General features: G+C 40.3%; 1 protein-coding gene and 1 pseudogene across 1 annotated transcript in view; both read right to left on the bottom strand.

The window, feature by feature from the left end:
• Pdzd9 (PDZ domain containing 9) overlaps positions 1-15,644 on the bottom strand; it is a 36,159-nt gene that overhangs the window by 4,982 nt on the left and 15,533 nt on the right. The window lies entirely within an intron of this gene.
• LOC105944902 lies at positions 725-1,333 on the bottom strand (annotated as a pseudogene).

Here is a 15,644-nt window from a genome sequence, read left to right as displayed (position 1 = left end):
CAGCATTACAGCCAGTTTTTACTGGTTCCTGGGAAGAGAGGCTCACCAGCATAGAATGCAGTTTTGCACTCACAGCACTAGCAGCTAATAAGCACACAGCATATCTCTGATCTTTGAGTGGGTAATCATGGAAGTTACAGGATCAGCCTGAGTTTTCACATATAAAAATTGTTTTTTTTTAAGTAACGCTTAAGAGACTTCTAGAAACAGTGGGATCCATGAGGACCAGCAGAACACCGGCTTGTAAGGACAGCAAATGGAATGCTGGGACTGTGTTTCCTCAAGCAGCTTTTAGGTCAACTTCTCTCAGTATATTCCTACAGCCAAGTCAAGCTGCGATCATAGGAGGTTCAGAAATCGGGACAGAAAGCTGGTTCCAGTGACACCCTAGATAAATACTCCCAAACAAAAACCCTGTTGAGGCCCAAGGCCTGAAACTAACCCATGTACAAAAGATCTGTGGTGCACAAAAGAATCATGACCTGCCATGACCACAGGCTCATGATGCTGGGTTATTTGTGTTGACACGTCATGTTCGCTGGGGAAGGGCCCCAGCTGAAATGACCAACACGGGCCTGTTCCAGAGAAGTGTGACTCAGAAGCCCTTGGAGCAGGGCCTGCACAGGGAGCTAAGGTGACTGGATACAGGGTGTTTCAGAGAAAAGGCTGAGGAGGGTCGGTCGTGGTGTTGGTGACCCGTCATTAATTCACATGACTGAAGGACTGTGGCACAGTTGGTCTTTCCAAGATACATCTGCTGCTGTCATGAGCCCATGTCTCTGATCCTGCTGGATGGCGATGTCAGAATTGATCCCCCCTGTTGTCTGGAGGTGAGACCTAGTGCCACAGATTGTTCTGGGAAGTGGCGGCAGAAGATGACTTGCACAGGGAAACCATTACCAGGCCACTGCTTAAACCAGCCCATGACCTTCCTTTTCTGCTCTGTCATCCAGAAACATTTCCTTAAAAGCCAGAAAGACCATGGATGTGAGCAGCATGTCAAATATGTCACCCGCCACTTCATCTTTATGGTGCTGCAGTGATGTGGTAAAGGCTGCTATGCTGAATCCAGGGATCTGCTCCAGCAGCTGCTCTTCAATATACTTCTCTACCAGGGAAAAGTATTCATTAAAGATGGGTGTATAGGTGAGTTTTTTTTTTTTTTTCCTTTGATGTCTTCAAACTGGTAGTACTTGTCCATGAAGTTTCTCTGCAGTAACTGGAACTCATCATCCATGATGATGTGCTGTAAACATCCAACCACAGCATCAAATTCTGCATCAGAGACAGAGGAGAAGGACAGCATGAAGCTCTCTTCCTCTAGAGTGTCCATGGCTATGGCGCCATATCCACCTGTGCCCATGAGCAGACCTGTTGCCTCCTATGTGCCCCGCTGCCTGGGCCTGGCCTCCACTGGACTCTGCCGAGGCCCAACTACATTGAGGACACAGGGAAAGGAAGCTTTGTCTGTTCATGGCCCAGTGTGGTCAGCGCCAGCATGTGAGGCCAGCTCTCCGGTTCCTGGCTGGGGCCCAGTGTAGGCTGGGCCTCCTCATGCCGCAGGCCACCCCACACATGCTGGGACATGGCTTACTTATCTGTTTTAATCCCCACTCTTTCATAAACACTCTGTGCTGGTTTTGAATATGTATATTGCTCAGTGAAATTTTAGAATTTGCCTGTATTTTGCTTCACCCAGCCTACTAGAATAATTGCATGGCAGGCAAACTCAACACCTAGGGTCACTTCTGCTGTTACTCTGGGAGTAATATAAGAGCCACACCTGGCACCTTAAGCTACTACCCAGAAGATAGGTAAAGTCAGATTTACATGCCTAAGAATACTGCAGATTTTTTTAAAAATTATTTATTTATTTATTTGAGAGCGACAGACACAGAGAGAAAGACAGATAGAGGGAGAGAGAGAGAATGGGGGCACCAGGGCTTCCAGCCTCTGCAAACGAACTCCAGACGCGTGCACCACCTTGTGCATCTGGCTAACGTGGGACCTGGGGAACTGAGCCTCGAACTGGGGTCCTTAGGCTTCACAGGCAAGCGCTTAACCACTAAGCCATCTCTCCAGCCCAGAATACTGCAGATTTTAATTAGAAAACCTAAACATCAAATTAACTCAAGATACAAAAATCTCTACTCTTTTTTTTGTTTTGGTTTTTCGAGGTAGGGTCTGATTCTAGCCCAGGCTGACCTGGAATTCCCTGTGTAGTCTCAGGATGGCCTCGAACTCTTTTTTTTTTTTAATTTTATTTTATTATATTTTTAATTTTTATTAACATTTTCCATGATTATAAAATATATCCCATGGTAATTCCCTCCCTCCCCACCCCCACACTTTCCCATTTGAAATTCCATTCTCCATCATATTACCTCCCCATCACAATCATTGTAATTACATATATACAATATCAACCTATTAAGTATCCTCTTCACATCCTTTCTCTTCCCTTTATGTCTCCTTTTTAACTTACTGGCCTCTGCTACTAAGTATTTTCCTTCTCACGCAGAAGCCCAATCATCTGTAGCTACGATCCACATATGAGAGAGAACACGTGGCGCTTGGCTTTCTGGGCCTGGGTTACCTCACTTAGGATAATCCTTTCCAGGTCCATCCATTTTTCTGCAAATTTCATAAATTCATTTTCCTTTACCACTGAGTAGAACTCCATTGTATAAATGTGCCACATCTTCATTATCCACTCATCTGTTGAGGGACATCTAGGCTGGTTCCATTTCCCAGCTATTATAAATTGAGCAGCAATAAACATGGTTGAGCACGTACTTCTAAGGAAATGAGATGAGTCCTTTGGATATATGCCTAGGAGTGCTATAGCTGGGTCATATGGTAGAACAATCTTTAGCTGTTTTAGGAACCTCCACACTGTTTTCCACAATGGCTGGACCAGATTGCATTGCCACCAGCAGTGTAGAAGGGTTCCTTTTTTTCCACATCCCCGCCAACATTTATGATCATTTGTTTTCATGATGGTGGCCAATCTGACAGGAGTGAGATGGAATCTCAATGTAGTTTTAATCTGCATTTCCCTGATGACTAGTGACGTATAAATTTTTTTTTTTTTTTTTTTTTTTTTTCGAGGTAAGGTCTCACTCTGGCTCAGGCTGACCTGGAATTCACTATGTAGTCTCAGGGTGGCCCCGAACTCTAGGCGATCCTCCTACCTCTGCCTCCCAAGTGCTGGGATTAAAGGCGTGCGCCACCACGCCCGGCTAGAACATTTTTTTTTTTAGATGCTTATATGCCATTCGTATTTCTTCCTTTGAGAACTCTCTATTTAGCTCCATAGCCCATTTTTTGATTGGCTTGTTTGATTCCTTATTATTTAATTCTTTGAGTTCTTTGTATATCGTAGATATTAATCCTCTATCAGATATATAGCTGGTGAAGATTTTCTCTCATTCTGTAGGTTGCCTCTTTGCTTTTTTCACTGTGTCCTTTGCGGTGCAAAATCTTTGTAATTTCATTAGGTCCCAGTGGTTAATCTGTGGTTGTATTGCCTGAGCAATTGGGGTTGTATTCAGAAAGTCTTTGCCAAGACCAATATGTTGAAGGGTTTCCCCTACTTTTTCCTCTAGCAGTTTCAGAGTTTCTGGTCTGATGTTAAGGTCTTTAATCCATTTGGACTTAATTCTTGTGCATGGCGAGAGAGAAGAATCTATTTTCATCCTTCTGCAGATATATATCCAGTTTTCAAAACACCATTTGCTGAAGAGGCTGTCTCTTCTCCAATGAGTATTTTTGGCATTTTTATCGAATATCAGTTGGCTATAGCTACTTGGGCTTACATCTGGGTCCTCTATTCTGTTCCACTGATCTACATGTCTGTTTTTGTGCCAGTACCATGCTGTTTTTGTTACTATGGCTCTGTAGTATAAGTTAAAATCAGGTATGGTGATACCACCAGCCTCATTTTTGTTGCTCAGTATTGTTTTAGATATTCGAGGTTTTTTATGATTCCAAATGAATTTTTGGATTGTTTTTTCTATTTCCATGAAGAAAGCCTTTGGAATTTTGATAGGAATTGCATTAAATGTGTAGATTGCCTTAGGTAAGATTTTCACAATATTGATTCTTCCAATCCAGGAACAAGGGATTTTTCTCCACTTTCTAGTGTCTTCTGCAATTTCTCGCATGAGTGTTTTAAAGTTCTCATTGTAGAGATTCTTTACTTCATTGGTTAGGTTTATTCCAAGGTACTTTATTTTTTTTTTTTTTTTTTGATGCAATTGTGAACGTGAGTGATTCTGTGATTTCATCCTCTGTGTGTTTGTTGTTAGCATATATGAAGGCTACTGATTTCTGTGTATTTATTTTGTATCCTGCTACATTGCTGTAGGTTTTGATCAGCTCTAACAGTTTGCTAGTAGAGTCTTTAGGGTCCTTTATGTATAGAATCATGTCATCTGCAAATAATGATAACTTGATCTCTTCCTTTTCAATTTGTATCCCTTTTATGTATGTCTCTTGCCTTATTGCTATGGCTAAGACTTCCAAAACTATATTAAATAAAAGTGGGGACAGTGGACACCCTTGTCTTGTTCCTGATTTTAGTGGAAAAGCTTCCAGTTTTTCCCCATTTAGTAATATGTTGGCTGTAGGCTTGTCATAAATAGCCTTTATTATATTGAGATATGTTCCTTCTATTCCCAGTCTCTGTAGGACTTTTATCATGAAGGGATGTTGGATTTTGTTAAATGCTTTCTCTGCGTCTAATGAGATGATCATGTGATTTTTGTCCTTCAACCTGTTTATGTAATGTATTACATTTATAGATTTGCGTATGTTGAACCATCCCTGCATCTCTGGGATAAAGCCTACTTGGTCAGGGTGAATGATTTTTTGATAGACTCTTGTATTCTTTTTGCCAATATTTTGTTGAGAATTTTTGCATCTATGTTCATGAGGGAGATTGGTCTGTAATTTTCTTTTTTTGTTCTATCTTTGCCTGGTTTTGGTATCAGGGTGATGCTGGCCTCATAGAAGGAGTTTGGTAGAATTCCTTCTTTTTCTATTTCCTGGAAAAGCTTAAGAAGCAATGGTGTTAGCACTTCCTTAAAAGTCTGGTAAAATTCAGCAGTGAATCCATCCGGGCCTGGGCTTTTTTTAGTTGGGAGATTATTGATAACTGTTCGGATCTCCATGTTTGTTATAGGTCTATTTAAGTGATTAATCTCATTTTGATTTAATTTAGGTAGGTCATATAGATCAAGGAAATCATCCATTTCTTTCAGATTTTCATACTTTGTGGAGTATATGCTTTTATAGTATGTCCCTATGATTTTTTGAATTTCTCTGGAATCTGTTGTGATGTTACCTTGTTCATCTCTGGTTTTATTAATCTGTGTCTCTTCTCTCTTTCTTTTGGTCAGATTTGCTAAGGGTTTATCAATCTTGTTTATCCTTTCAAAGAGCCAACTCTTTGTTTCATTAATTCTTTGGATTGTTCTTTTTGTTTCTATTTCATTAATTTCTGCCCTAATCTTTATTATTTCTTCCTGTCTACTGATTTTTGGTTTGCCTTGTTCTTCTTTTTCCAAGGCTTTAAGGCGAAGCATTAGGTCGTTTACTTGTGACCTTTCTAATTTCTTAATATAGGCACTCAAGGCTATAAATTTACCTCTTAGAACTGCCTTCATTGTGTCCCACAGATTTTGGTATGTTGTGTTCTCATTATCATTAGACTCTATAAATTTTTTGATTTCCTTCTTGAGTTCTTCATTGACCCATTCATCATTTAGTAGTGTATTGCTACTGATTTGTAGTTTAATTCCATTGTGGTCAGATAGAATGCAAGGAATTATTTCAATTTTCCTAAATTTGTTAAGATTTGCTTTGTATCCTAATATATGGTCTATTTTAGAGAATGTTCCATGTGCTGCTGAAAAGAATGTATATTCTGCAGCCTTTGGATGAAATGTCCTGTATATATCTGTTAAGTCCATTCCTTCTATGACCTCATTTAGTCCAGATGTCTCTGTTTATTTTTTCCCGGGATGACCTGTCAATTGATGAGAGTGGGGTGTTAAAGTCACCCACCACCACTGTGTTTGGTGTTATCTGTGACCTTAGTTCTAATAGTGTTTGTTTGACGAATTTGGGAGCCCCCATGTTAGGTGCATATATGTTTAGGATTGTAATGTCCTCCTGTTGGAGTGTGCCCTTAATCAATATAAAGTGACCTTCCTTATCTTTCTTGACTAACGTTGGACTAAAGTCTACACTGTCCGATATTAGGATAGCAACCCCTGCTTGTTTTCTAGGCCCATTTGCTTGAAACACCGTCTTCCAACCTTTCACCCTAAGATAATGTCTATCCTTTGTAGAAAGGTGAGTTTCTTGGAGACAACAAATTGTAGGATCCTGCTTTTTAACCCAGTCTGCAAATCTATGTCTTTTCATTGGGGCATTGAGGCTGTTGATATTAAGAGATATTATTGAAAGGTGTGTATTTATGTTTGCCTTTTTTTTTTTTTTTGTGGTTCCAGTTCTACCTGTGCTCTCTTGTGTTAACTAGTATTTGAGTATTGCTTGTTTTTTCTAGGTTCCTTATATGTGTGCTTTTCCTTTTCTTCAGCATGGAGGATTCTATCATATATTTTCTGTAGAGCTGGTTTTGTCTTCAAATACTCCTTTAACCTGCTTTTGTCATGGAATGTCCTTATTTCTCCATCTATTTGAATGGATAACTTTGCAGGATAAAGTAACCTTGGTTGACAGTTGTTATCTTTCAGAACTTGGAATATATCACCCCAAGCCCTTCTGGCTTTAAAAGTTTGTGTTGAATAATCTGCTGTAATCCTGATGGGCTTACTTTTGTAGGTAACTTGATTTTTCTCTCTAACTGCTTTCAATATTTTTTCTTTGGTGTGTGTGTTTGGAAGTTTGATTATAATATGGCTAGGAGAGGTTCTTTCCAGGTTTTGTCTGGCTAGGGTTCTAAAGGCTTCCTGTATCTGTATTGGCACCTCTTTCCCAATTTGGGGGAAGTTTTCTTCTATGATTTTGCTGAAGATGCCTACTATGCCTTTTGAGTGAAATTCTTCTCCTTCTACTATGCCCTGAATTCTAATATTTGATCTTTTCATAGTGTCCCGAATATCTTGAAATTCCCACTCATACTTTTCTATAAGTTTGTCTTTTTCTTTGTTGGCCTGTATTAGATCTGCCACCTGGTCTTCTAGCTTAGATATTCTGTCCTCTCTTTCATCCATTTTACTGGTTAGGTTTTCTATAGAGTTTTTTATTTCATTAACTGTGTTCTTCATTGCTAGTAATTCTGACTGGTTTTTCTTTGTTATTTCTATTTCCTTATTTATGTCTTGTATTGCCTTCTTTATTTCATGAAATTGGTGTCCTGCATCTTCTTTGATTCCTTTGATTTCCTCTTTAAGTTCCTCTTTGACTCCTTTGATTTGTTCTCTGACTTCTTTGAACATATTTACAATCATTCTTTTGAAATCTTTCTCAGGCATTTCCTCTAACTCGTTCTCACTGGAGGTCATTTCTGATGCATTAATACTTTTAGGTGGATTTATATCATCTTGCTTTTTAGTGTTTCTTGTGTTATAATGTATATATTTTTGCATCTTGGATTCAGTTAATGCTTGGATTTTCTAGCTAGCTGGGTATTCTTAGCTGTATCAGTTGATTTGATGTTATATTTTTTCAGGGTAGGAGCTTAAGGTATTAGATGTGGCTCTGAGAGTATCTACAAAGGTGCTCCTAGGGGTTGAGTTTCCCTGCTATGGGAGTATTCAAATAGGCTGAGTGGAATAAGACACAGATAGATTCTAAAAATTAACTAAACACTGTACACATTCAATCAAAAACTGTACCCATTCAGTCAAAAACAGCCCCAAGTATGTATGCCAGAGTAGTTATTATAACAACCAGATCCTCTATCAACATAGAGGTTAAGATTTCTGGTCTGTTGAGGGATCCCAGTCAGCTTGTGACCAAGTGAGACCCTTCCCTGGTGCAAACCCAGTTACCTTGGATGATTTTGGTCTCAGTCAATTTGCTGCCTGGGTCGTCGGGCTGCTGTTCTGATTTCTGGAGCTGGGCACTGGCTTTTCCTGCGGGGCAAGTGAAGCCTGGCAACTGTGGCCCTGCAGATCAGCACTCCCGCTGCTGGAACTGCTGCTGTGAAAGCTGCCTCTGCTGGGTCTGTCAGCAGCTCAAGCTGCTGCTGCTGGGCCCACTGCTGCTGTTGCTTCTGCTGCTGCTGCTGCTGTAGCTGCCACTTCTGGAGCCACTGCTGTTGCTGAAGCTGCTGCTGCTGGGTCTGCTGTTGTTGCCGCCCTGGGTCTGCTGCTGCTGGGTCTGCCGCTGGTGCTGCTCCTGTGTCTGCTGCTGCTGGGGCCGCTGGTACCAGTTCCGGAGCTGCTGATGTTGCTGCCGAACTCTGCTCCTGCTTGGGTCCCGCTGTCGGCTCAAGTTGGCGTGGCCGGGTCCCAGACCGCTGTTCTGTTTGCTGGAGCTGGGCTCAGGCAGTGGGGGAGGGGAGGGAGCCGCAGCTGCTCTGGTTCGCTCGCTGCTGCACGTGTTCTTCTACCTCGTGGTCTGCTCCTCCGTTGCTCACTGCCGCTCTCCCTTCACGTTTCCTGAGTTGCGGAGAGTGCCGGTGTGAGGGGAAGCTCCCGCACCTGGCTTTTCCTCGGCTGGAGTCGAGCCTGGCGGCTTTCTGGTGCGCCCCACCGCTGCCGCGGTTGGCGGAGCTGCCAGGGCCACTTTTGCCGGCCTGTGTGGGCTCTGGATCTTCTACTTCTCCGCTGCTGCATCAATTTCCTATACACCTCACTTTTTAGTAAAAGCGTATATTTTGCTGAGTTTTTTTGGTCTTTTTCCCCCTAGGCTGCTTTGGTGTGGTACTTACGCCGCCATCTTAACCGGAAGTCCCTGGCCTCGAACTCTTGATCCTCCTACCTCTGCTTCCTCAGTGCTGGGATTAAAGGTGTGTACCACCACGCCCAGAAATCTCTACATTTTAATAAATGAAACACAAGGAGGCAGAGGTAGGAGGATTGCTATGAGTTCAAGGCCACCCTGAGACTCCATAGTGAATTCCAGGTCAGCCTGGGCTAGAGTGAGACCCTACCTCAAAAAACCACACACCCACACACACAAACAAAAAAAAAAAGAAACAAAAAAACAAGACAATATATTTCCTCCAAAAATTATAAATCCATCAGAAATGACCTCTAGTGAGGCTGATTTAGATGAAATGCCTGATAAACATTTCCAACTAATGATTATAACTATGTTCAAAGGAATAAAAAAATATGAAGGAGAACACAGGAAACCAACTTAATGAAATATGGAGGTCATTACAAGACATGGATAAGAAAATAGAAATACTGAAGAAAAACCAATCAGAAATACTAGAAATGAAAAACACAGTAAGTAAAAAAAAGAAAAACAAAACAAAACAAAAAAACACTGTAGAAAGTATCATCAATAGACCAAGGAGAGAACAGAATATCTAAACTAGAAGACATGGTGGCAAATCTAATACAGTCATGCAAAGAGGGAAACAGATCTGCCAAGTAGGGAAAGAAATGCCAGTATAGATACAGCACCAAACAGACAAAACCAGGAAAGAACCTCTTATTGCCATATCATAATTAAACTACTAAACACACAAACCAAAGGAAATATATTGAAAGCAGTTAGAAACATCAAGTCACATATAAAGGCAAGCCCATTAGGATAACAGCAGATTACTCAACACAACCTTGAAAAGCCAGAAGGGCTTGGAATGATGTATTCCAATTTCTGAAAAATTACAAGTCAACCAAGATTACTTTATCCTGCAAAGCTACCCATTCAAATTCATAGAGAACTAAGGACATTTCATAACAAAAACAGGCTAAAGGAATGTATGACCACTAAGCCAGCTCTACAGAAAATACTTGAAGGGATCCTTCATGCTGAAGAGAAAGGAAAGCACACACATGAGGAAACAATAAAAAAAAAACAACATACTTAAATAATAGTTAAGCTGGACATGGTGGCATACACCTTTAATCCCAGCACTTGGGAGGTAGAGGTAGGAGGATTGCTATGAATTTGAGGCAACCCTGAGAATATATAGTTAATTCCAGGTCACCCTGGGCTAGAGTGAGACCCTAACGCATAAAACAAAACAGCAAAAAAGGTATTTTATTTTCTGTGATGCAATTGTGAATGGGAGTGATTCTCTGATTTCATTCTCTGTGTGTTTGTTGTTAGCATATAGGAATGCTACTGATTTCTGTGTATTTATTTTGTATCCTGCTACATGGCTGTAGGTGTTTATCAGCTCTAACAGTTTGCTAGTAGAGTCTTTAGGGTCCTTTATATATAGAATCATGTCATCTGCAAATAATGATAACTTGATCTCTTCCTTTCTAATTTGTATCCCTATCCCTTTTATGTGCATCTCTTGCCTTATTGCTATGGCTAAGACTTCCAAAACTATATTATATAAAAGTGGGGACAGTGGACACCCTTGTCTTGTTCCTGATTTTAGTGGAAAAGCTTCCAGTTTTTCCCCATTTAGTAATATGTTGGCTGTAGGCTTGTCATAAATAGCCTTTATTATATTGAGATATGTTCCTTCTATTCCTAGTCTCTGTAGGACTTTTATCATGAAGGGGTGTTGAACTTTGTCAAATGCTTTTTCTGCATCTAATGAGATGATCATATGATTTTTGTCCTTCAGTGCATTTATATAATGTATTACATTTATTGATTTGCATATGTTGAATCATCCCTGCATCTCTAGTGTAAAGCCTACTTGGTCTGGGAGAATGATCTTTCTGATATACTCTTGTATTCTGTTTGCCAATATTTTGTTGAGAATTTTTGCATCTCTGAGGGAGATTGGTCTGTAATTTTCTTTTTTTGTTCTATCTTTGCCTGGTTTTGGTATCAGGGTAATGCTGGCTTCGTAGAAGGAGTTTGGTAGGATTCCTTCTTTTTTTTATTTTTATGGAAAAGTTTAAGAAGCAATGGCGTTAGTTCTTCCCTGAAGGTCTGGTAAAATTCAGCTGGGCCTTTATTTCTTTTATTTGGGAGATTTTTGATAACTGCTTGGACCTCCATACTTGTTATAGGTCTATTTAAGTTATTAATCTCATCTTGATTTAATTTAGGTAGGTCATATTAATCAAGGAAATCATCCATTTCTTTCAGATTTTCATACTTAGTGGAGTATATGTTTTTATAGTATGTCCCTGTGATTTTTTGAATTTCTCTGGTATCTGTTGTGATGTTGCCTTTTTCATCTCTTAATTTTATTAATTTGTGTCTCTTCTCTTTTTCTTTTGGTCAGATTTGCTAAGGGTTTATTAATCTTGTTTATCCTTTCAAAGAACCAACTCTTTGTTTCACTGATTCTTTGGATTATTTTTGTTGTTGTTGTTTCTATTTCATTAAGTTCTGCCCTAATCTTTATTATTTCTTCCCATTTACTGATTTTTGGTTTGCCTTGTTTTTCTTTTTCGAAGGCTTTAAGGTGATTAGGTTGTTTACTTGCGACCTTTCTAATTTCTTTTTTTTTTTTTTTTTTTTTTTGGTTTTTCGAGGTAGGGTCTCACTCTGGCTCAGGCTGACCTGGAATTCACTATGTAGTCTCAGGGTGGCCTCGAACTCTCGGAGATCCTCCTACCTCTGCCTCCCGAGTGCTGGGATTAAAGGCGTGCGCCACCACGCCCGGCTTTCTAATTTCTTAATATAGGCACTTAAAGCTATAAATTTACCTCTTAGGACTGTCTTCATTGTGTCCCAGAGATTTTAGTATGTTGTGTTCTCATTATTATTTGAATATGAATTTTTTGATTTCCTTCTTGATTGACCCATTCATCATTTAGTAGTGTATTGTTTAGTTTCCATGATTTTGTGTATGCTCTATAGCTTTTCTTGCTATTGATTTGTAGTTTGATTCCATTGTGGTAGGATGGTATTGTATATATGTAAGTAGAAGAATAGATTAATGGGGGTGAAAAGGCCCAAAATGAGGTCTGGGGAAGAGATTGAGTAAAAGGAAAGGTGGAGGGACAGCTAATCAAAATCTAAGAGGATATAAATAAATCATATGTAATCCTACTTTTTTGGGCAATGGAACACTCAGGAGCCATAGATTGTTGCTAGAAAATTTTCAGTGCCAGGGATGGGATATCTTCTAGTGAGTTGTTAGCCAGGGAGGTCCCTGATGCCATTACAAAACATTATAGGCCATTGCTGAGGCCCTTGGTTTCCCACCAGGAATAGATGGTAAGACCCTATTACTGAAGACTCCACATACTTGGGCTGCAAGGCCACTGAGAAATCCTGCTGGAGCTGAGCTGATAACCTCCATGTAGACCAGCTGACAGAAAGCTGGAAGAAGCCATTCTGCATGCAGTTCAATGGGAGAAAGAGAAATCACCAGTGAAGATACTCAACAGTGGACACTGTAAGAATTATGTTTGGCCAGCTAGGTCAAATGAGCCAATGGGTGCAATAATGGCACATATGTTATGGGGGAAACCAAGTGCCCTCTAATTGGACTGGAGGCCTGCACCATGGGAGGGAATACATCCCTGATACGGAAAACCTACAACAGGGGTAGTCATGAGCCCTAGGGGTGTAACGTCTGCTGTTTTCTGGCTAAATGTATATACTATGCTCACCAAACTGCCCAGTAAGCACTTCTCCTAATGTTCATACCCTTATATTAATGCTACTCTCACTTTTGGTAGAGAATCTTCTCTTTTCAGATGGTAGTGACCTTGGGACAACTCAGAAGGTATCATGGTGATAGAAAGAAATGACTGCAGTGCTCAATACTGCAATATCTCTCTCACTTTCCAAGGCTCAGGGTCTAATGCAGAAGAGGTGGTAGAAAGAATGTAAGAGCCAAAGGTAGGACAAGATGCCATACAACATGTTCCCTCCAGACACAAAATGGCCTGGATATCTATGGCCTCACAGTGCCTGACATTACCTGCATAAGACCATCATAAGAGGAGGAAAAGATCATGACATCAAAAGTAAAAGAGAGACTGATTGAGATAGGGAGGGGATATGTTGGAGAATGGAGTTTCAAAGGGGTAAATCGGGGGAGGGAGGGTATTATCATGGGGTATTTTTTATAATCATGGAAGTTGTTAATAAAAAGAAAACAGCAAAAATAGTTAATAAAAGTGGCCAGGTGTAGTGGCACATGTCTTTAATTCCTGCACCCAGGAGGCAGAGGTAGGAGGATCACCATGACTTCAAGGCCACCCTGAGACTACATAGTGAATTCCAGGTCAGCCTGGGCTACAGTGAGACCCTATATCCAAAAAAAAAAAAAAAAAGTTAATACAAGAAAGTAAAGGAAAAACAGGAAGCACTACAAATGGTCTGAATAAATAAATACATACCTTTCAATAATAAGTCTTAACATCAATGGCCTCAATGCCCCAACCAAAAGACATAGCCTTGCAAACTGGATTAAAAGGCAGGATCCTGCTGTTTGTTACCTCCAAAACTCACCGCTCCATGAAAGACAGAAAGTATATTAGGGTGAAAGGATGCAAAATGGTATTTAAGCAAATGAACCTAGGAAATAAGCAGGTGTTGCTTTCTTAATATCTGACAGGATTGACTTCAAACCAACATTAGGAAGGAAAAAGAAGGTTACTTTATATTGATTAAAGAAACAATTCAACAGAAGGACATTTCAATTCTAAACATATATGCCCCCAACATGGGGGCTCTCAATTTCATCAAAAACTATTAGACTAAGATCACAGTTAACACCAAGCACAATTGTACTGGGTGACTTCAATACCCTACTCTCATTAACTGACAGGTCATTCCAGCAAAAAAGAGAGGCATCTGGCTTAAATGAGAACAAATGGACCTAACAGATATCTACATAACATTTCAGCCAAATGCTGCAGAATACACACTCCTTTCAGCAACACATGTAATATCTCTAAAATAGACCATATATTAGGACATAAAGCAAACCTTAACAAACATAGGAAATTTACAGATGCAGAAGAAGCTGGCTCTGCTTTCACAAGTCCAAGCAAAGAGAGAGAGAGAAGCCACAAGCCAAAAGTCTCATAGCACATTTCAGGAACTCCCGGTGGAACTAGGCACAAAACCCCTCACATAGCCAAGCCTATTCTGAGCAACAAAAATAAGGCTGGCTGTATTACCATGCCTGATTTTAAGATCTATTACAGAGCCATTGTAACAAAAAAAGCATGGTGCTTGCACAAAAAAAGACACATAGATCAATAGGACAGAACAGAGGACCCAGAGGTTAGCTTTTGTAGCCAGGCGTGGTGGCGCACACCTTTAATCCCAGCACTTGGAAAAGCAGAGGTAGGAGGATCTCTGAGAGTTTGAGGCCACCCTGAGACTACATAGTGTACCCTAGGTCAGCCTGAGCTAGAGTGAAACCCTATTTCAAAAGAACCAAAAAATAAAAATTAAATGAAAAAAAACTTTTGTGAAGCAAAGGACACTGAATAGAACAAAGAGGCAAACTGCAGAAGGGGAGAAAAATCTTTGCCAGCTATATATCTATCAGAGGATTAATATCCAGAATACACAAAGAAATAAAAATGCTAAATAATAAGAAATCAAACAGCCCAATTAAAAATGGGCTATGGTACTAAATAGAGAGTTCTCAAAAGAAGAAATAAAAATAGCAAAAAAACATCTAAAAACATGTCTACATGCTTCGTCGTCAGACAAATGTAAATTAAAACTACTTTGAGATTCCATCTCACTCCTGTTAAAATGACTGTCATCAAAAACAAAACAAAACAAAACAAAAAGAAATGACAGCAAGGTGCACGCCTTTAATCCCAGCACTCGGGAGGCAGAGGTAGAAGGACCACCCTGAGTTCGAGGCCACCCTGAGACTCCATAGTGAATCCCAGATCAGCCTGGGCTAGAGTGAGATCCTACCTTGAAAAACAAACAAACAAACAAAAAAGAGTCAAAGGAAGGGTAGGACTGCTTTCAATGCAATCTTCCAGACACAAAGTGGCCTTGATATCCATGACTTTGCAGTGCCTGGCACTACATACACAGACTGTCATAACAGGAAGAAAAGATGATGACATCAAAATAAAATCTAATGCAGGTGGTAGGGGATATGACAGAGTGGATTTGAGAAGGGGAAAGTCGGGGAGGGGAGGGAATTATCATGGTTTTTGTCTATAATTATGGAAGTCGCCAATAAAAAGTTTAATAAAAAGTGAGCCAGCGAGGTGTGGTGGCACACACCTTTAATCCTAGCACTTGGGAGGCAGAGGTAGGAGGATTGCCATGAGTTTGAGGCCATCCTGAGACTACATAGTGAATTCCAGGTCAGCCTGAGCTAGAATGAGACCCTACCTTGAAAAACCAAAAAATAAAAATAAAAATAAAAAAAAAAGTGAGCCAGCCAGGCATGGCGGTGCATGCCTTTAATCCCAGCACTAGGGAGACAGAGGTAGTAGGATTGCCATGAGTTCAAGGCCGCCCTGAGACTACTTAATGATTCCGGGTCACTCTGAGCTAGAGTGAGACCCTACCTCAGAAAAAAAAAAAAAAAAAAAGTGAGCCGACTGTCGTTGTGGTGGCAGACACCTTTAATCCCG

This window comes from Jaculus jaculus, chromosome 12 (assembly GCF_020740685.1).
Source record: "Jaculus jaculus isolate mJacJac1 chromosome 12, mJacJac1.mat.Y.cur, whole genome shotgun sequence".
NCBI classification, from domain to species: domain Eukaryota; kingdom Metazoa; phylum Chordata; class Mammalia; order Rodentia; family Dipodidae; genus Jaculus; species Jaculus jaculus.
This window is presented reverse-complemented; position numbering and strand designations above follow the sequence as displayed.